This window comes from Thermobia domestica, chromosome 3 (assembly GCF_964235325.1).
Source record: "Thermobia domestica chromosome 3, izTheDome1.hap1.1, whole genome shotgun sequence".
Classification (NCBI taxonomy): Eukaryota; Metazoa; Arthropoda; class Insecta; order Zygentoma; family Lepismatidae; genus Thermobia; species Thermobia domestica.
In genome coordinates, this window is record NC_137456.1 from 159,485,361 (window position 1) to 159,507,275 (window position 21,915).

General features: G+C 32.0%; 1 protein-coding gene across 1 annotated transcript in view; it reads left to right on the plus strand.

Annotated features, from left to right (window-relative positions):
- Positions 1 to 9,200: 9,200 nt before the first annotated feature.
- The window catches only part of LOC145680841 (uncharacterized), a 175,655-nt gene continuing 162,940 nt past the window's right edge, over positions 9,201 to 21,915 (plus strand). The window contains exon 1 of the mRNA XM_081751947.1: positions 9,201 to 9,417. The gene's annotated coding sequence lies outside the window, so the exon portion shown is untranslated. The remainder of the gene's footprint in view (positions 9,418 to 21,915) is intronic.

The following is a 21,915-nucleotide window of genomic DNA, read 5'->3' on the forward strand; positions in this document are numbered from 1 at the left end:
TTCCTGAGCTTTAGAAACCTTGTCCATATTTATGAGGATAAAATTAAGAAAAGTGGTTTTCGTAGGGCCCCCACCCAAAATTTGTTCCGATATTGATGAAAGTTGTTTCCGAATTTGGAGAAATTTAGATAAAATTTAGAGGCCGCTACTAAAGTTTGAAATATTAAATTCTTTCCTATTTTATGCAAATCTAATAATCTTCAACACAATACTTAGCATTCAATATATATACAGCTGGGAATTTTCTTCTGTCAAAGACATAATGAACAAAGAACATCGTAACAAATATATATGATTCATTATAACAGTGGCATATCCATACAGTGTTGTTATTGGTCATTTCCCAGGGTTCTCTTTTTGAGTTTGGATAACTTTCCTTGTGATCTATGACAACTTGGAGAAGAAATTGGGTTTCTTGCTCATGCTCAGATCACAGTGGATTGAATTCCTCGATCAAGGTGACGAGGCCACCCTCAGTGGATAAAGAATACATCAATGCAAATGGTAGTGGTGAAATTCGTTCGCTGTTACAATGGTGCAGCGATGTAAATAACCACTAAAACTGTTTGGTTTAGTTTTGTAATGGGATATGTTTATACGGAAATTTCTTGCGGCATTAGTTCTGGGGAAAGAACATTTGAAATATCTGAGTCTGCGCACACTTGCTGGTCTTTAGAAAGCTAAAGAATGGAGTAGAACCGAATCACTTTCCCCGTGCTTCGTCGAACTTTGATCCATTGAAAACTATGATGGCTATTAGATAGTTGGTTAGTCTGGGATTTAGAGTGCTCTTCAGTACGTAGCTATGCTGTATGAGACATGCTCTGTATACAGCTTAATACGAGCCACATGATCTACTGCCGATTAATTTCTATTGGACTCCAGTGCCCACAGTGCTATGGTCTAATATACCACTATCCGCTGTGGAGGCAAGGTTTTACATAAGACAAGTTGTGTTTAATGTTAGTCTAATATTAAAAAAAAAACACTTTTAATAAATTAAGGATGAAATTTACTAAACACGAGGATTATGAGAATAAGTTTAAGAAATTCTTTAACGATATTCTTTTTAATATCCAATAGCTAAGTTTGAAAGTTTAGCGAATATCACTATTGCTATATCACTTGATATAACTTTTGAATTTTCTACTGAGAATTACAAAAGAAAAAAGAAAAAATATATTCCTGTATTATACTTTAAAGATAAAATAAGTAGTAGTTATTGTTGGATTACAGACATATAAAAACTTGTAGAAAAACAATATTTTTTTGTGTGAATGATATTTGAGAAAAACTTTTAAACTCAGAAGAGTTATTGAAAGAATATTAATAATATTTTGGATTACATTCTGCTGGGAAAATAATATTACCAAATAAATGGGATAATATTCTTGAATTATTAATCACAAACGATCTTAAGAATTCCATTCACAATAATGACAGACTTTGAATAAATATGGGACCGAATTAATACATATCAATATGTTGTAGAAAGATCTTAATAAAACGCTTATGAAGCACATAAACCGAATAGTTTTACGTATTATTTTAAAAGTATTTTAAATTCTTAGAAAACCAAAACTGTTGAATACATAGGCGATAATATATCGGATACATTTGCAGAGGTACTAAACAAAAAGTAATTTAAATTGTAAATATTTATCATACATATAACCCTATGAATTCCCTTCAAGAAGACAAAATATATTTACTTCTTAAAATTATTGTATTTTGTTAAAGAAAATATAAGAAATTCCATGCTTATTGTAAAAAAGATAGAGAGTTTAAATATATTAATTAAGTATTTGAAAAAGAAAATTTAGGAAGGATAGAATATTTAGAAAGGTTGTATATAGAAAAAAGAAATGTTGATGTAGATCATGAAGATGAATTATTAATAGAAATGAAAGAAAAAATAAACAGTTTTCATGAGTTGAAAATGATAATTGCAAAAAAAATGTCTTCTTATTTGATATGTCTTTCATATTAGTAGCACCAAAAGTGGCCATTAATTTAACTATTATTCAATTTGAAGGGAGGGGGAGTGGTTTGTGTTAATTTTGGAATTGCTATCAAACTGTTAAAGTCTTGTATTTGTGAGTTTATTAAATCATTTAAATAAGCAAAATGTATTCAGATTCCAAGACAACCGGTTGTATTCGTGGTTAACTACCGATATTATTGAGTAGTGTGGAAAACGGTCGTTGTGTGGTTCTTAGTTAGTTGTGGAAATGAGGTAATTGCAGGTTAAGTATATTGAGTTAAACGTGATATGATGAAAGTGTCCTGATATTCTGTAACATTGCATTTATATTTCTATTCTCTTCACGTACATTTTTTACTTGTATTCATTTTTATGAGAGAAGAAGATGAATGAGACCAACAGAATCAAAGGCCTTGGAGAGATAAAAATAGATAACATCTAATTGAGTTGTTATTCATATATTTAATTGCACAAGAAAGAAGAGTATTTATGTTTATGAGACTTAAGATTTTCGGTTGAAAGCTGTGCTAAGCAGTGAGAATGTAAGGTGACATGAATTTGATTGTCCAGTTTTTGATTATTTTTCGGAGATAATATATATTACAGAAAGAAGATATATTGGCCCATAAGACGATGCATGATTTTTAAAGCCTGATTTATATATTGGAGTGACTTGAGTTATTTTCTAGCTGGTGGGATAATACCCAGCCTTGAAGCATCTAATGAATAAAATTGATAGAAGATCTGAAATGGCTGAAGCAGTTTTGTTAAGAAATAGAGAGCCAATGTTGTAGGGTCCAAGGGATCTATATGGAGAAAACGACCGCAATGGAACCAGAACCTCACCCGTGGTGGTAGATAGAGAGGTGTTAGTACAAATGGGGCGTAGAAGTAAATGTTTAGCAAAAGTAGTTGTGAAAAAGGTCTGATTTATGAACAGCTTCAATATTTAAGTTATGAACTGTTGCTTGTATGCAGAAAGATTTCATTCTAGTTTTAATTACAGACCAAAAGAGTTCAGGGTTACTAACAGTGAAATCAAGAATTGAGTTCATATATTCCCAGTACTTGCGTCACTGTGTCTTCTTGGTGAGGCTTCTAATTTTTTCGAAATGCTTGTATGTTTGATCGCTCGCATGTTACTTCCATAGATTTACGCCAAGAGCTTTGTTTTTAGAAAGCTCGTAATTCACTGTCATATCAGTTTGAACAGAAACTTGTTTGATTTGATTGCTTTTACAAGGAGAGAGTCTTTTACGGTTTAGTGGAGAACAGATATAATTATGTTCACATCTTCATCAACAGTTCCTCCCTCTAACAAACACGAAGGAAACAGTTCAATAGCTCGACAGATGTCATTATATGAGCTTTCTTCCTAAGAAGTTGTGACCTACTTTTAAGGGGCTGGTTGACCTAGTAAAATTCCTTAAATAAAATTGTTCATGAAACAATTGGCCTTTCCGTCTTTAGCAACATAATGGAAAGGTTAAAATCATCCAATAGGATGGCGTCACCATATGACAACGCCTGTAACAGTGAGTCATGGCAAACTTTTAAGATGTACTGGAAAGTCTATACAACACCCAATAAACACAGAGCAACGCTTTGGAATAAAATACTTACACCTAAATAAGTAATGTCGTTGGAATTCTAATTGGCCAAGGTACAGGACAATGATTTGTAACAACGGAACTTAATTGTATATATTTCATTAATGGGAAAGAAACTGTCACCAGGTGTCACGTAATCAACAATAGTTAAGTAAGTGGGTAAGGTCCTGTCCTCAAGTTGCCGGGAACCAAGTTCGATTCTTGACTTCTTTAGTAAGTGGGAATGATAGCAGTATCTTTTCAACTCGAAATAATTTACGAGTAATCCGAACTGATGCTAAAAGAAACGAATAGATTGCGGCTTTCAAAAAAAGGATATATTTTTGAAAATAAATTAGTGGGTAACATAGATACATCGCTAGAAACCATCTATACATACATACATACATAGATCAACAGTAACCATCGCTAGAAAAGACCTTTTTTAATTGTGGAATCAGACATTAACACATTCTGTTCGAGTAATATCTGAAAAAAAAATTATTGGGAAAGGGGTGAATGGAAAAGCAGTTAATCTTGATGCATGTGCATAAATACCTATTAAGTTTCATAGTCATGTGTATAAACTGAGGATGTGCTTGGTTGATAACCTTGATCCGAATTATATAATGGGAGTAAATAAGTTAAAAAATATATGTGCAGTGGTGGATTTAGGTACGGAAAAACTAGTGTTGAAACGAGAATGTCTGGTTGTGCTGTAAGTCTGTAAACAAATAATTGCTCCCCCAATCCCCTCCTTCAAAGAAAACAGTAATACTGAAAAGACAATATGTGTTTAGTGTACAAGCAATGGAAGGGAAAGGTATGATTGCATATGGTACGGAGTCGTTAGGATCAGAAGATGATGATGCGTCTTCAGGGGTTGCCAACTCATATTTGTATTTGTATCTAAATATGCACAATAATAATTCTTCATTGGTCGCTGAGTAAAAATATGTCATGACACTGATGATGCCGAGTTATTGGAATTGTATAATAATTTGGAAGGGCATGGAGATATGTTAAATTGTATACATGGAGATTGTATGGTCTATAAATATTTGTAATAGAACAAATGAGAAAATTTGGTCATGTTATTGAATTTTGTCATGCTATTCAATGCATACCGATCTGCAAGTTATAGAAGAAAGGTGCAATAAAACGACATTAATTGTAAATGTGAATACTGTTGTTTGCAGGAGAAGATGTTTAATAAGCGAGGATGTTTCATTGTATATCCTTATATTTTTGGGTTCCATTATATAAATATATGAAAATAAAATAACTTAGGTTCGAAGAAATACAGAAATTATGGATAATAATGTTTTTTCGTATATAGATATAATTTGAGTTGTTCTATCTTTATGAATTAAGACGTTCATAGACGAATACACTATTTGCTAGTTATTCAAATGTCCCTTAGTTCGATCAGTAGTAATAGAGAATGTATGAAGGAGTGAAAGGTTTATGGGAGAATATTTTTAATTCAATTAGTTTCGTTATTAGCATGAGTGTTGGAATTATTGTGAGTAGTAGTTAATGGTATTCGTTATTTTGCAGTTTGATATTTAGTATACAGATATAGTGGGCAAAGTGAATTTCGGTCGGTGAGAATTCATAGTGATAATAAATATATTTTAAAAAAATGAGTCAGGAGGTGTGATATGTGTAATGAGTTGAAAATGATAATTATCCAAAGGAAAATTGTCATCCTATTCGATAATCACCAAATGTGGCCATTAATGTAACTAACATTCGAATTGAAGGAAAGGGGAATGGCTAGTGCCACTTTTGGATTAGTCATCAAACCAGTAAAATGTTGCATTTGTGAGTTTATTAAATCATTTAAGTCAAGAAATATATTCGAATTCGAAGACAAGTCGTTGTTTTTATGGTTAACAACCGAATTTGTTGAGTAGTGTGCAAAAGGGTCGATGTGTATCTCTAAGTTAGTTGTAAAAAAAGGTGATTGGAAGCCAGATATATTGAGTTAAATAGATATATATTGATTGTGTTAATAATGAATAATGAATAATTTTATATTGATACATTTGTTGAACTCATTTATTTTTTTGGCATATTTTGAATATATAATTTCAATACTACGTTTTGGTTATAATATTATTATCCTAAATAGCGTCTTCAAAACGAAGCAAAATCAGATTACAATTTAAGATCGGAGATCAAAAAAAGTGAGAATATACAGAGTGAAATCATATACGTTTATATATATATATATATATATATATATATATATATATATATTTATATATATATTTATATATATATATATTTAGAGAGAGAGAGAGAGAGATGCAAGGGCTCGGAAAAAAACCGGCTTTTTTGGAAAAAACTCGGTTTTTTCTGCTTTGCTTTTTTGCTTGGGAAATTTTGGGCTTTTTTCAAAATACTCCTTTAAATTGATAAAACAGACTTTGTATCGCTTCTCTATAACACAAAAAATCATTTAATTAGTGGTTGATGCTGATAATAATATAAAACATCGAAAATAAACTATGAATTTTGAAAAAAATATTTCAAACAATTTTTCTTCAACATATTTACATTATGAATTCCACAGGATTAACCAATGTATATAATAAGAATTTTTTAACCTCCTATATACAAAAGTAAGCAGAGTTGGAAAGAACCGTGGTTGTTTTTGAAAATGCCAAAAACCCGTTTTTTGGGGGATGTTTAAACCAGGCTTTTTTGGTTTAAACCAGGCATTTTTGATTTAGATTTTTTGCTTTATGTATTTATATTACATATTCACAGAAATAAGTTTGTTTCGCCTTGATGTTATTATGCAACAGCGGGGTTATGCCGGAAGAACTCCCATAAGCTTAAAGAACTGCGGTCAATAAATTTCTTAAGTTGAGAATCTCCCGCCCTAGCCATTGGGAAAATCCCGTCATTACTTGAAATGTAAGACAATAACGGGAAAATCCTGTTATTGCTTTGCATGTAAAATTTAAAGGTCAACGTACCATAATCAGTACGCTAAAACTGAGGTATTAAATTACAAATCCAAGTTAATGTTGGAAGCTACGTAGGCAATCGATAAATTTTGCCAATTTCTATCAATATATTTAAGCAATATTGGCTTCTTTATAAAACAACACGCATTTAGGAATGCAGAAATATACAATTTGGTTTGTTTCGTATATTTAGACTTAACATCCTTACGAAATACCGAGGTTATCAAGAAGAAGACTTTCGCTTAAACTGACATCCGAACCGCTACTTGGGTTACGCATGAAAGAAGGTTTGTGGTTCGACCGAGAATTGAACATGGTACACCTTGATTAAAAGGTGAAAGTGAAATAAAACTATTGCAAGTGGTTTGATATCTGGAAACGTCAACATGAAGTTCACAGGATTCGCATTTTTCATTCTTTTTATTTTTGTGGTTTGAACCAGTTATTAAAAAAAAGTTGGTGTAAACCAGCCAACCCTAAAAGTAACACTTCTTTTTAAAGAATACACAAATAACTAGCAAAATAGTATGTAGTATTTTTACTTCAAAATATTCCATACCCTCTTTTTGAAACAAAATAAAATTAAAATAAAACATAAGAGAAATACTTAGATTTATATGATACACTTAAAGGCTGCACATCTAGAGCTTTTGGTTCTGTATATTCTTGAAATTCTACAGTTAAGTTTTATAGAACCATCATCACAGTTTACCCAATCCTCAAGTTTTCTGAATTTTTAACAAGAGGGATTCAACATATCATTACGGAACTCCCCCTCCCCCCAAAAAAAGAAAGGATAACGGAATATGTTTAAGTTAAGCTAAATACAACTGCACAACAAACATGACTGAGTGATTAGCTTTTGCGCTTCTATCGGGAAGTCCGGGATTCAACCAGCATTCGACCATTCGGACAAAGCTTTTCTTCATTCCAGCTGTGAATGTAGAAATAGTGCGTGTACTGTGAGTTGGGCGACTTCCTTTTTCATTGTTTTTAAATCGTTATTATTACTAATTACCAGCAGTGACGGTTTTGCGAAGGTTAGAGGGGCGGTCTTTCGGACTGAAGCCCGTTCCCCAAAGTTACGAAATGTCTGGAACAAACGAAATATCTATTATTTATGCCTTTACTCATAAACTTTAAGCTTTCGTCAAATAAAAATTACGAATGTTTAAAAAAAAACTAAACATTAGTAAGAAACCCTTCCCAAAATACTTTTCTAAATCCGCCACTAATTCTCAGTATAAAATGATTTTTAAAGTTGTATCCGGAAGATTATTGCTAAACATATAAAACAAACGAAATATTAGTCATGCCTGTACTCATAAACTTCAAGCATTTCCCAAATAAAATTAGGACTTTTTAGGAAACGACACAATCAGAAAAACCCCTCCTAAAGTACTTTTCTAAATCCGCTACTGATTATTTGTATAAATTGGTATTCAAGGTTGTGTCCGGAAAATTATTGCTAAATCACTTCACTGCTACAGTATAACAGAAATGTTGAAGTACGGTTTGACGGATATATTGAAGAACGTACGCTTTGACGGATAAATAAAAAACGGGCAAGTTTAACTTTTGCGCTAGAAGCTAGAGTACTAATAGCTCTTAGAAATGAAACACGGATGACAAACTAGAGAAGAAAAAAGATGTCGATAACACAAAAGTTAAAATAAAGTTAAATAGCCTCTAAAATTACCCTCAAATACTACATTCTTCATGTTAGCTTTAGTTCGTAAAACATGTGCTCCATCCATCTTGATGGTGAATTTCAGAGCGAAATATCACATTCAGGTCATGGAATTCTTATCTAACTATAGAATATACTATAAGAAAGCTATTTAGATAGAAAAATCATGAAGTTGAGAAAAGCCAAAATTTCCAAAATTCTCGTTTTTTTCCCAAAAAAAGCCGGCTTTTTTGCATCTCTCTCTCTCTCTCTCTCTCTCTCTATATATATATATATATATATATATATATATATATATATATATATATATTAATCTATGTAAAACTTTCTTTAAGTGTTTGTAAAAGGTAGTTTTCTGTTTTCAAGTAACTTTTGATACCGTCACATGCGATTGAAGTTACTACAAATGATTGGACGATACAGCTCTTGTAATGTAAAGATTCATTTTTCGCGTCTCACTGAAGTTTACGTCATAATAACTTATCTGAAACAGATTAATTTGGTGAAACAACTAGGGTTGGAATAACCTCAAATGTTCTCATAGTTAGAATTTATTTCCAAAGCCGCATAACTCGGGGGTTTACTTGATTAAATTACGAAATATATTATTAAGAATTGATTTCATTAATGTTTTGTGTTTGATGCTTATCAAGATTAATTTTGATCATTGTATAGTGTTTCTTTTTAAAATTTGATAATTTTCAAATACAAGTATCAAATAGAACTCTTCTTAATGTCCTGCATTTCACACTGAACCAATATTATAGAAAATATTATTTTTTTCTTGAGAATGATTGCCAAAGCTACTGGTGCAAAGGATCGTACAGTATGATAACTGTATGAGTTTAAAGTTTATTTAAATACGATAATTTTGTTTGTTACAGCTGTTCTTTATGTCTCCATTTGAACTACCGAATAAACAGACCACACACTTTTTGTATATGTATGATAAGAAAGATCCAAATGTAGTAGGAGCAACATTCGACGTATTTTCAACAGTTAGTACTCCAGCTGTCAGAGCTCTAAGTGTTAGCCAAAGGAAATGTGTTTTCAGAGATGAAGTCAATTTGCTCATATATAGCTTATATTCAATACAAGCCTGCTACACAGAAAATATATACAGAAGGGTATTGGGAGCATGTGATTGTTTTTTACCGGGATTCTTTAATACAGGTAAGATAATAACTATAATTTAAATTCAATGCATATTAACATGTTTTTGTCCTTCGGGTCGAAAATGGATCATTTTCCATTTTATTTTCATGTGTTCGCGTGTTGCACGTACATCAATACTTAGATTTGAAGCTGTGATCAGCGTGGTTCATTTGACAACTCCGAAATAACAAAGACAGGTTTTTCGCTTCCCGTTTCCTGAAGTAAAGCTAAGTTTTAGAAAGCACTATTCATTTTACTGGTTAGAACGTAGAATTTTAATGAAAGACAGGTTGCGAAAAGTTTTTTTCCCGTATTTTTAACCTGATTTTCCTCAAACATAATTTACAACAAGTTGAATAATATTTTAAATGTAACAATCATTTCGTTGAATATTTAGTGTCCTTATTTCGATCGTTTTGATGTATGTGTCATGTGCAACAGTGATAACCCAAATTTTGAAATATACAGCAGCCCTAGTAAATAAAAATCTTTATTGACAATTCCAAATTTATAGGCGGACCAAAAGTGCCCCTCGCCAAATTTAAGATAAGCGCACCATGAAAGAAAAGGAACCCATATAGCTATCCATAAGACTATATGGTGCAATAAAACATTATTTTACAGTTAAACTAGATCAAAAACCGGCCACATAATAAAATGTATTAGGCCTACTTGTAATTTTTTGGCAGTTTTTACCAATAAAATGAGAGAAGCAGGATCAGCCAAATTTAGACAGATATGTATGCATATCCTAGAGATGAATTATTAATTCGAGGCATTAGTATAGTAAGTGTGATATTCTAAAACCTTCACATAACATACGGTCCCTAAACATAGAAATACCTAAATCTTATTTATACCAATTTCTATTTTAAGCTTAACAGTTTAGAACAGTATATGTATTATCTAAAGAAACTATTGGTTTTGATATTTTCTGAATGAAAGTGTAAGCATCATATTTAGTATTTTATATTTATCATATTTAGTGGACAAAATGGGTTTCAAAGTAGGGTTTGAAGTGTAAAGTTAAATTAACATATAACGTCAAATGATTCCTAATACAGCTCAAACATTTGCTTTCCGAGTGATATTTGACCAAAAACAATAATTACCTAATAGGTATTGAGAAAAATTAATAAAATACAAACGGTAGATAAACGAAAAGTAGAAATAAGAGACACAAAGTTAAGATACAATATGGGTTAATATATTTCCAGAGGCTATATAAAACATATTCTAAAAATCATATCAGTCAAGAACAGAGCAACATCAATAATTCGGACCAGAAGTCTCGTAACAATGAATGTCCTTCGGTTAATCCGACTCCTCCGATATAAAGAGTCTGTAATAGTAAGACCTCAAAGAACTCTTAGAACTATATAATACTACTATTAAGAATTTGAAGGATAATTGAATTATCAACAACCGGATTATTGCTTCTATTCGTAAGATTGATGTATCAGATACTTTTCTTTTATATTTTACCAGTTACGATTCATCATTGTTAATATATTTTAAGCTATTTTCTTGTAATAATTTTCTCTTTCATGATCTATCTTTTTTTTAAATATAGGGCCTTTGTTTTAATATTTGTTACATTTACATTATATTATTTCCTGAGAAGGTATTTTTTTGACCCATTTGGCGCCAATGTCCTATATTTAGGACAGTGACAAAATATGTCGGTTTGCAACACTGATTAATCGACCGAATGTTGTTCCGTTCTGCGCATGCTCAGACAAGTACATGCTTTCTTTGTTCGTCGTGTGTGGAAGATTGGTACATTTTGGAGGGAAATCTGGTATCGTTAAATATCTGCAATTTGGATTGTTGATGAACGTTTATCTTGTCTTCCAAAAAAGAAAATCCAAAAGGCCGAGAAATCGAAAGTAAGCATTTGTTTTATATTTTAAAATAAAATTCTTTTTTATACATTAGTTGTTTAAACTCAGAAAATAAAATAATGTGTTTAAAAGATCTTGTTTCTTTAGTGTCCTATATATAGGACATCGGCCATTTAGCCTACTGGTTTCATAGAATTTCAATTTCCGAGTAATATAAAAACGAAACTCTATGTACACACAACTTTGAAACGAATTTGCCATTTATTTAAGAAAAATTTGAAAACAGAATTAACAAACCGAACGCAAATTCAGATATTCGAAATTTTCATTGAAAATATTATTGCACACACCGTTACTGAGACAAACCGATATGCTGCTCAACATAATACAGACTTTTCCGTATGTGAAAATGACATCAGGCAATTTTTACGAATTTTGTTGTATACGCTTTTGTTCCACGTCAGTCGATGTATTGGGAGACATCAGCTGACTGCAATTTTCCAGTAATTGTGCCAACTATGTCAAGCAACAAATTCAGACAATTAAAGAAAGTTCATCCACTTCAACAACAACGACGTTATAGACAAATCTGACCGTTACTTCAAAGTCAGACCCTTGTATAATCTAATAAAATGCTATTCAACAATTTGGAGTATTTGTCCATGAACTAACTATAGATGAGAGTGTAATATGCCATTACAGTCTAATGTGATGATGTTTTTAATAGGAGGGTGTCCGAAATTTTTTGCACCGACTGTACTTGACATTTAACAAAAAATTTCTGGCTGTTTATACAATTTGTAATTTTGTTTGTTATTCTATTTTAAATTAACATGAAAAGCTGTAAAATATTCATTAGGAATTACAGTTTTGGGAATCAATATTTTTATTTATATATTAAATTAGTTATAAGTCTTGTATATGGATATGTAAATGGATCATTACAATTTTTACGGTGTCAGTGCGATTTGAAAATATAGGTCCACCATTGGAAGGAACTTTTCGAATAAATAACCAATCTAAAATTCAACAGAATTTTCAGGACCACCCTTTACCTCTCTTTTAGATACCTAGGTCCTTTTGAAATTTAGTTTAATCCAGATTTTACCAAATTTTATTCGTTTTAAAGCCCCACCGCCAAAAATGCTTTGTTTTGATTGGAGGATTCACCCACGCTATGATGTTAGAGCGCGATTATTCCCATTTTCTGCAAAAATTTTGCTGAAGACAGAAGACTAAGATCTTCCCAGCTCGGAAAATTAGAAATGGGCTGGAAGAGCTGCATTAACAAGGTAATTTTAGTTTGATAATCGAATAAACACCATCCAGGAGGCTGCGGAGCCGTAATTTGTTAAATGTTATAGTAAAAAACCGGACTGAGGAGCTAAAATAGGAAGTGTAATTTAGTGACGCCATGTTTTGTCGATATCATTAGTGATGGACAGGTTTTACGAAGTGCATCAGTTTGTTAGTTGTTCATAAATATTTACAGACAGTTTTGGAAGAGTAGTGTTTTTTTTCTTTAAATACTTTTATCCGTAAAATTATTTCTGTAAAAGTTACGTAAGGCCTGCCCCACTGCCGTTTGTGTTCGTGTATGTAGTAAATGTGATTTTTTTGTACTTATTTAATAATTAACATGGCGGTATTTAATTTCTTTGTAGTTAGGATAGTGATAATAATGCACGTGTAAAGATTCAAGAGGGCTCCTGTCTACTCCCAACTTGGGAGTACGGCTTCCAGCAGGAATGGGTTAAAGTATAATTGTTATAAGGTTCTTTTTCCTTCAGGAAAGGGGCCTATATTTTTTCCAATAAATAGTTTGGGTATTAACTAAACAGTTTAAGAATGTGATTTAGTGAATACAAGGGCCAATTGGCCCTGTTCCTTTCTTTCCCTTTCCTTTCGAGCCGATTTAAAATGGTAAAATCAGAATGTTGTTTGTGTATATTTATTAGTATAACATGTATTAATGTAGTGTGTAGTATGGATGTGGCATGTATGTGTTCGTAATGTATTATCAGTAGTAGTGATTGTAGTTCAGTGATGAAAGAGTGTGTGAGATAATTAAATATGGACAGTGTATCATTCGTATTCGATCAATATTTAAACGCAACATATCGATCTATAGTAATATCAAAAAATGAGAGTGTCATAGTATCAAAATTTCCGTGTACAAGGTCACATTCAGTGGTTCAAGGGTTGATCATATCGTCGCTAGCCCTCTAGTGTCAAACGTCAGTACTAACCGTCATTCTTATGTCGATGCTCTTAGTGATTTAGTTTCCATGGAATTGACCCTTCTTTTCGAAATAAAACCTAGTAAATATAATTCCCAGCCCAAATGCATATACAGTTAGGTTAAGTGACCCAAAATTAATGTTTTGTGAAAATTACAGCATTCTACTTAGTCTAGAAATCAAAATATTTAAGTAAATAAACAATACATAATTTCTTAACAGAAGTCGGGCGATATGATGCTAGTTCTTCGCTTTGAAATTATATTAAATGTTCATTTCATTTTTTTTGTATGTGTGGCTGCAGAATAATTTCATTGTTGTCAAAATTTCATAAACATTAAATAATATTGTATAGAACTCTACTTTCTGTGAACATAGATATATTTTTGTTTTGACGTGAAGCTACTAAGTATAACATAGTATTGTTTGTGTGGTGAAAGAGTCTTGAGTTCGAGTGAGGTTGTCGTGCAGTGATCGGAATGGAAAATGTTTGTAGTGACTATAGATTTTAAAGTATTATGATGAAATGTGTATGTAGGCTGGGCGTAGATAGAGGAGACAGGGTGTTTGTAAAATATAGCGTCGTAGTAGATGGAAAAAGATAATGATATGAATATATGAATATTTATTTAAATATAAATTATATGAATATTGTAGTAGATGAATATAGATGATAGGACACCCATATACATATATATATAGTAGCTCAGTGCATACTTCGCCACGTGTTGATATATATTCGTATACGTATTGAGTAAATACGTGTAGCTACAAACATATCAGGTTCTGACCCCTGCACCGGAATATCACGCGGACAGGAGGGCAATATATAGTCGGACTATGGCAATACTTTATAGTTTAATGTGATAGTAATGATCAACTATAATATCATCTGATAGCATGGGTAGCATCGTACAATCGCTGACTAGACATATTGAATAATCAATTATGCAAAAAAACAATAGTAGCTGTAGAACTTAGGGCTATAGTAAATTATATTTTCTGGTCGGTTTTAAAATAAAATATCCTGCTCCGTGAGATTTTTTTTTTCTTTCTTCACGTTACCTACTCGGGCTAGCTTACAATATTCATGGTGGCGACAGCTCTGACGCGGTTGCAGAATCAAAACAATTAGTTATTAAAATTTATTATACTGTACCCGGGCATCGACCCCTCCCCACTTGAATATTTTCGTTTTCTTTCTTAGTTCCCAAACTAAATAGTAATGGAAATTAATCGATGCCTCAGAATTTAGCGCATTCTTCGAAGGGGAGCTATCGGTGATGTTTGGTCATTGAAATCACCGATCCAAAATTCAGTTTATTTAATTTTTTTTTTTAATTTTGGCAAATCACTAATTAGGGATATCTTAGCTATTACTTTTACTCTAGTTTCTTTACTGTCCTTAAACCTTCTTAGTTCTTCTGAGGGGTCGAATGTTTTTTTTCTTACTTAGAAATTTCAAAATTGGGGACGCAGTTACCTGGTCCCTTCCCCCTCTCCTTTTATTCTGCTGGTCTGGGCCAGATACGGGGATCGGATTTCAATCTTACAAGCAAATTCTTGTGGGATTGGGATCTGATGAACACAGAACTTGCATCCTTGGCAGCAGAACCTCCCTCCTAGTTTACGTATTTAAGTAAACCACCCTCTTTCGGCATATGTGAATATTTTTGGCTATGAGTTGTTATATATTTAAATTTGATTACTCTTCTGTGTAGTGAGTAATACTTTAATCTTTCTTCTTTCGTTGGCGCCGCCTTCTCTCTCTTGTCTCTTCCTTCTTACTTCGAGATTTTTTTTTAATTTCAACCTCCCCCCCAGATTTTGAACTTGTCGTTTACAATTTATTTAACGTACAACTCTGAACTGAAATTACCAGTTGAAACGTTGCAAAACACAATTCATGGATAGAGTAGTGATTGGGTCCTCCATCACATTTTGACCTATTGCCAAAATGAATAACGACTTTATATTTGACGACACTTCAATTACGTTTTTTCACCGTCGTCCCGCTAAGTTTTTCTTTTTTCATAGGTCACTTTTCTTCCGTTTTGGTTTTCGTTTATCTTGTAGTTAACCTTGGCCCAAAAATTGTATATTGGTTTATCTATTTATATCTTTAGGAATGTTCTGTTACGTGCCTGCCTCACAAAGTTTTTTTTTTACGATTCACGCACGAATTGACTATATAAAAGTTAAAATTTATAGACGCGCGGTATCAGGTAAAAAAATCAATTTTTTTAATGTAATGTCTTAAGTCATTTTTTTTGTACAATGTTTGCAACCTTTTCAAAAATTATAGTTGGGGTTATTACTTTAAATGTGTGCGCATTTATTAAATATAAATATATATATATATATACAAAGATAAATGAATACGTCAAAATGTACATGTGCTTAGTATGTGAATATGATGTTAAAGTAAAGTATGATATTAAATGTATTATATAAATATATGTAAGAGCGCTCGTGTCTGTTCCCCAAACGTGTATTGGTTGCTATAGTTTACCAGTAAGTTTTCCAACAAATATAAAAATATAGATTTTTGTCAAGAATACCACCGTGCACTCAAATAATTTTCCTTTCTTCTAAATAAATGTAAATCATAACCCATATAATTATTTAATGGCATGTATTAAAAAATAACGGCAGGTCTAAATGTAACCCACGTTATAATAAATATTATTCCTGAGCTACCAAACTAAAACCATTGTAAAAGTGTACCTTTAATCCCTCTCACCTGCATATGTATCCTATGACTTAACCAGTGTTTTTCCTTAATTTAAATCATTATACTCCTTACACCTGTGGAAGATCATCTCAAATCCAAACCATATATATATATACACAAAAGTAATCCTGGACAAATGAAAGGTCTCATGACGTGTCCCAGTAATAAACAAGTAACTTAAAATTACCTAATTAATAAATTGTGAATGAACTAACTAAAAAAAGAAGCATCCTCTGGCGGAAAGTGATTTTTCAAAATCCCTAGATGGGTATAAACGTTGTAGTATGCAAGTGCAGCTATAAACTGCTAATAGTCACAAACTAAATATAGTTGATAAATGGTTTTATAAACCAATAGTTATATATATATATAAATATATAAACACAAACTAAGTTAAATAAAGCAAAATATTTTAAACGCTACAAGTAGTGCGCAATTTGTAATTTAAACGCTCAAAATTATTAATATTTCATTATTCAATGTAAAATAAAAACTCATAAGTGCTATTACAACCAAAAGCTTTATTTCTTTTCTTTTCTTTGTCTAATTTTTTTTTGTAAAACAAGTGTCTTCTTTGCGTATGTCGCAAATCATAATTTTGCTTTAGCATGCCTAAAATATAATATATGTAATTATTTTTTTTCTTTTTCCATTTGTCAATATGATCAAATATATAAAAACTTACTAAAATATAATTCTATGTATTCTATTAATATATAACCAAAAACTTGTGCTTTTAATATTTTTTTATAATTATCTCTTTTTTTCCCTTTTCACTATAAATGTAATAAATTATTTGTACCTTTGTAGCTAGTTGGTTTCCTTTAAACATATATACACTGTCCTAAGTAAGTGAGCAAGTAAATGCATAATAAATTTAATTTAAGTAATTTTAGTAATATCATTTGTCATATTAACATCTATAATATATGTGTCATGTTTTAATATATGTGTTAAAGTAAATAACCTAGGTCATGAAAGACCGCTACTAACAAATTTAAAGTCGGCTCTAGGAGTGAAACAAAAATAACAAAATAAGCCTAAATACAACATCTTTCTTCCACAAAGTTAAAACTCTTATTAATACGATACATAAATTCATATTAAAATATAAATTTAATTTTTTTTCTTTCTTTCTTTCTTAGCTAATTCATATGTGTGGTCGATCCTAAAGAACAGAGTTCAGATGCTAAATGGTTATCAATCACCGGTTGGAATAACTTTACAAACAATGATTTCGATTTTCTCATTTCCTGGTCTAGGTCTGGGCAACCCCACAAACGTGGTGCCTGGAGCTAGGTCTGGGTGGTATAAGGAAACATGTGTCTATTCCAAAGCATTCCAAAATTAATTAGTCGTTAATAACGCTTAAAATGATTCATCTTTCAACGACCTTCCAACTTCTTACTATATTTCCGGAATTATCCAGTAATCTTTTTCTTATTAAAATACCCTATTTGTTTGCTTTCTTCTTTTTCTTCCTTTTTCTACCTCCTTCTTTTACCCTTCTACTTTCTTCTCTTTCTTTTCTATTTCTAAATGAGAAAAAACGTAGTAATGACTGAGAGTAGTCGCTATTGGCACGATCAATAAGTTATTTCGATAAGTTTTCTTCAAAAGTCCAATATGGAATAATTAACCATAAAATGAGTATGCATAAAAAACAATCAATAACAAAAAAGTTTATTAAATTTTACTTTATTAAAAATAATCATGATTTCAATTAGTAGGTAATATTTCGTAATCGCCCTCGTTACAAGTTAATTTTAGCGACTCCTCTACTCTACATGCAGTTCCACTTCTTCTTCGTTTACTACTTTTTTTCCTACGTTTTTTTTCTTTCAATTGGCGACCGTTGGCTTAGGACAGTTACCATGGAAACAATTGTTTTCCCTGGTAACGGATCTGAAATTATTTATTAAACACTGTTTAGGATCGAGCACATATTGACTTGGCCACAAAAGGGTAAATAATTAAAAACTGGTCACAGTGAAATTAAATAATTATAGTCGTTGGCTATTCTACTATCTTTGTCTCTCTCTATACAAAGGGAAAAATAAAAAAATCTATGAAAGTTTGAATTCTAAAATTTAAAAAAGCTGGAAGTTAACCCCAAAAAAATCAAATAAAAGTCCTCTAATCTATAAACAATATTTAAATAGTAAGTTTTGTTAGGTTGTAATTATATAATTGCTTGTGTGTTTATATTGTATCCTTTTTGTACAAAAGCTATGGCAACCAATAAAAAAGTTGTCGTATCACACAAAAACGCAAAAGTCTCATGTACACAATGTACGTTAAACATTAATAAAAAAAGAGCTCGCGTCTCCCGTAGGCTAGTGAGTTATCACAATTGCGGGCTAAAATGAATTCATTTCAGTTGTACCAATTTAAAAAATACTGCTAAAAATGCAAAAAAGATCCGGGCTGGTAAAATAATTAAATATTGTAAAAAATGTGAGGGAAAGCTCCACCAGTCGCGTAAATCCATAAGTCTATCCTCTGAGAAGGAAATTAAACATCCCGATTCAAACGGGGAGCGAGGGTATAGTACCCCAAAAAACCGAGGCCAAATATCTCCAGTGGATATATCTGACCTCGATGATGCTGAAAGAAATAAAATTTCAATTGGTGATAAAACCAAAAAAAGCAAAGGAAGACTGTGTCATCTAATAATGACACTCTCCTCCTTTCATTACAACAAATGTTACAAAAAATAAATAAGAAAATAGATAAGAATAGCCTGGAAATGAGACGCAAAATAAATGAAAAAATGAAAAAATTGCCTGAAAATAAAACGCAAAATAAATAAAAAAATTAATAAAAATAGCCGGAAAATAAAACGCAAAATAAATAAAAAAATAGACACCTCGAACCGAGAAACCAAATCTCGATTCGAGGTACTAACCCAAAAAATAAACAACATATGTTCTGACTTTGCTTCCTCAATAACCACATTGAGGGAGCAAATGTCTAATAAAATTAACCTAGTCAAATGCAAGGCTCAGCAATCTATAAAGCAACTTCAACAAAAAAAAGGGGTAAATTCAATCATGTAAATTCAAAATTTAAACAAATAAATACCAAATTATTTAAGGTCAACAATAAACTAAAAACACAGCAGGCCAAAATTGATAATTTAAAGTCAACTTTGTCAAATTTATCACTAAAAACCAAACAAAAAGTAACTAATCAAAAAATTTTAAAAATTCAGGACGAAATAGCAAACATTCAAAAAAAATAACAAAACCAAGTCGCGAAAAATCAAAGGTAGCCTATCCTTTCCCCGGTAGCTGTTCCCCGGAAATATTACCTGCTATAACAACTACCTGTAGCGCAGGAAAAGAAAATCCAATGTCAGTTGATGCACAGGATACTGCGACGCACTACCCCATGCATCGGTCAAAACTAAAGTCGTGGTTTAATTGCAATGGTGTGCCGAATCAATCAAGTGTTGTAACAACTACGGTCACTAGCGTGAGTGTTCCTTCCTTACATGGAGGTATACAATCATATAGCGTGTTGCCGAAAAAAAGAAATGGGTACCATCCTGAATCGTTGTTCACGGGTGCAGTTGGTCCGAAAATGGAGCCCAACATAGTCAAAACAACCAACAGAATCCCTTTCAATTACATGAGTAATTATAACACCGCTACGACGTCGTCGGTGGCAAATCCCGTGACTACTCCAATTATGCAGGATAATATGTTAATTCCCAGTAACTATTCCCCTGCTTATGTTAGTATGGGTTCCAAAGTTTCGCTAAAAAACATTACAAACTGGTTACCTCGTATTTTCCTGCGACCTAAAAGGTGAACTCACAATTTCCAGAATCTTAAGCTTTTCAACTATACCAAAAACAAAAAACAAAAACTTCTATCTCAATGCCCAAAGTAAATGTTACACTATCTCATTTAAGTGTATAAGTGTATAAGTAAGTAGTTAGTTTATTAGTATTAATACATGTTAATTCTATTCAACAAAATTTTGTTATTCAAACAAAATTTTTTTAACGACGCCGGGGAACTGTAATATGCCATTACAGTCTAATGTGATGATGTTTTTAATAGGAGGGTGCCCGAAATTTTTTGCACCGACTGTACTTGACATTTAACAAAAAAATTTCTGGCTGTTCATATAATTCGTAATTTTGTTTGTTATTCTATTTCAAATTAGCTTGAAAAGCTGTAAAATATTCATTAGGAATCATAGTTTTGGGAATCAATATCTTTATTTATATATTAAATTAGTTATAAGTCTTGTATATGGATATGTAAATGGATTATTACAATTCTTACGGTGTCAGTGCGATCTGAAAATATAGGTCCACCATTGGAAGGAACTTTTCGAATAAATAACCAATCTAAAATTCAACAGAATTTTCAGGACCACCCATCACCTCTCTTTTAGATACCTAGGTCCTTCTGAAATTTAGTTTAATCCAGATTTTACCAAATTTTATTCGTTTCAAAGCCCCACCGCCAAAAATGCTTTGTTTTGATTGGAGGATTCACCCACGCTATGATGTTAGAGCGCGATTATTCCCATTCCCTGCATAAATTTCGCTGAAGACAGAAGATTAAGATCTTCCCAGCTCGGAAAATTAGAAATGGGCTGGAAGAGCTGCATTAACAAGGTAATTTCAGTTTGATAATCGAATAAACACCATCCAGGAGGCTGCGGAGCCGTAATTTGTTAAATGTCACAGTAAAAAACCGGACTGAGGAGCTAAAATAGGAAGTGTAATTCAGTGACACCATGTTTTGCCGATATCATTAGTGATGGACAGGTTCTACGAAGTGCATCAGTTCGTTAGTTGTTCATAAATATCTACAGACAGTTTCGGAAGAGTAGTGTTTTTCCCTTTAAATATTTTTATCCGTAAAATTATTCCTGTAAAAGTTACGTAAGGCCTGCCCCACTGCCGTTTGTGTTCGTGTATGTAGTAAATGTGATTTCTTTTTGTACTTATCTAATAATTAACATGGCGGTATTTAATTTCTTTGTAGTTAGGATAGTGATAATAATGCACGTGTAAAGTTTCAAGAGGGCTCCTGTCTACTCCCAACTTGGGAGTACGGCTTCCAGCAGGAATGGGTTAAAGTATAGTTGTCATAAGGTTCTTTTCCCTTCAGGAAAGGGGCCTATATTTTTTCCAATAAATAGTTTGGGTATTAACTAAACAGTTTAAGAATGTGATTTAGTGAATACAAGGGCCAATTGGCCCTGTTCCTTTCTTTCCCTTTCCTTTCGAGCCGATTTAAAATGGTAAAATCAGAATGTTGTTTGTGTATATTTATTAGTATAACATGTATTAATGTAGTGTGTAGTATGGATGTGGCATGTATGTGTTCGTAATGTATTATCAGTAGTAGTGATTGTAGTTCAGTGATGAAAGAGTGTGTGAGATAATTAAATATGGACAGTGTATCATTCGTATTCGATCAATATTTAAACGCAACATATCGATCTATAGTAATATCAAAAAATGAGAGTGTCATAGTATCAAAATTTCCGTGTACAAGGTCACATTCAGTGGTTCAAAGGTTGATCATATCGTCGCTAGCCCTCTAGTGTCAAACGTCAGTACTAACCGTCATTCTTATGTCGATGCTCTTAGTGATTTAGTTTCCATGGAATTGACCCTTCTTTTCGAAATAAAACCTAGTAAATATAATTCCCAGCCCAAATGCATATA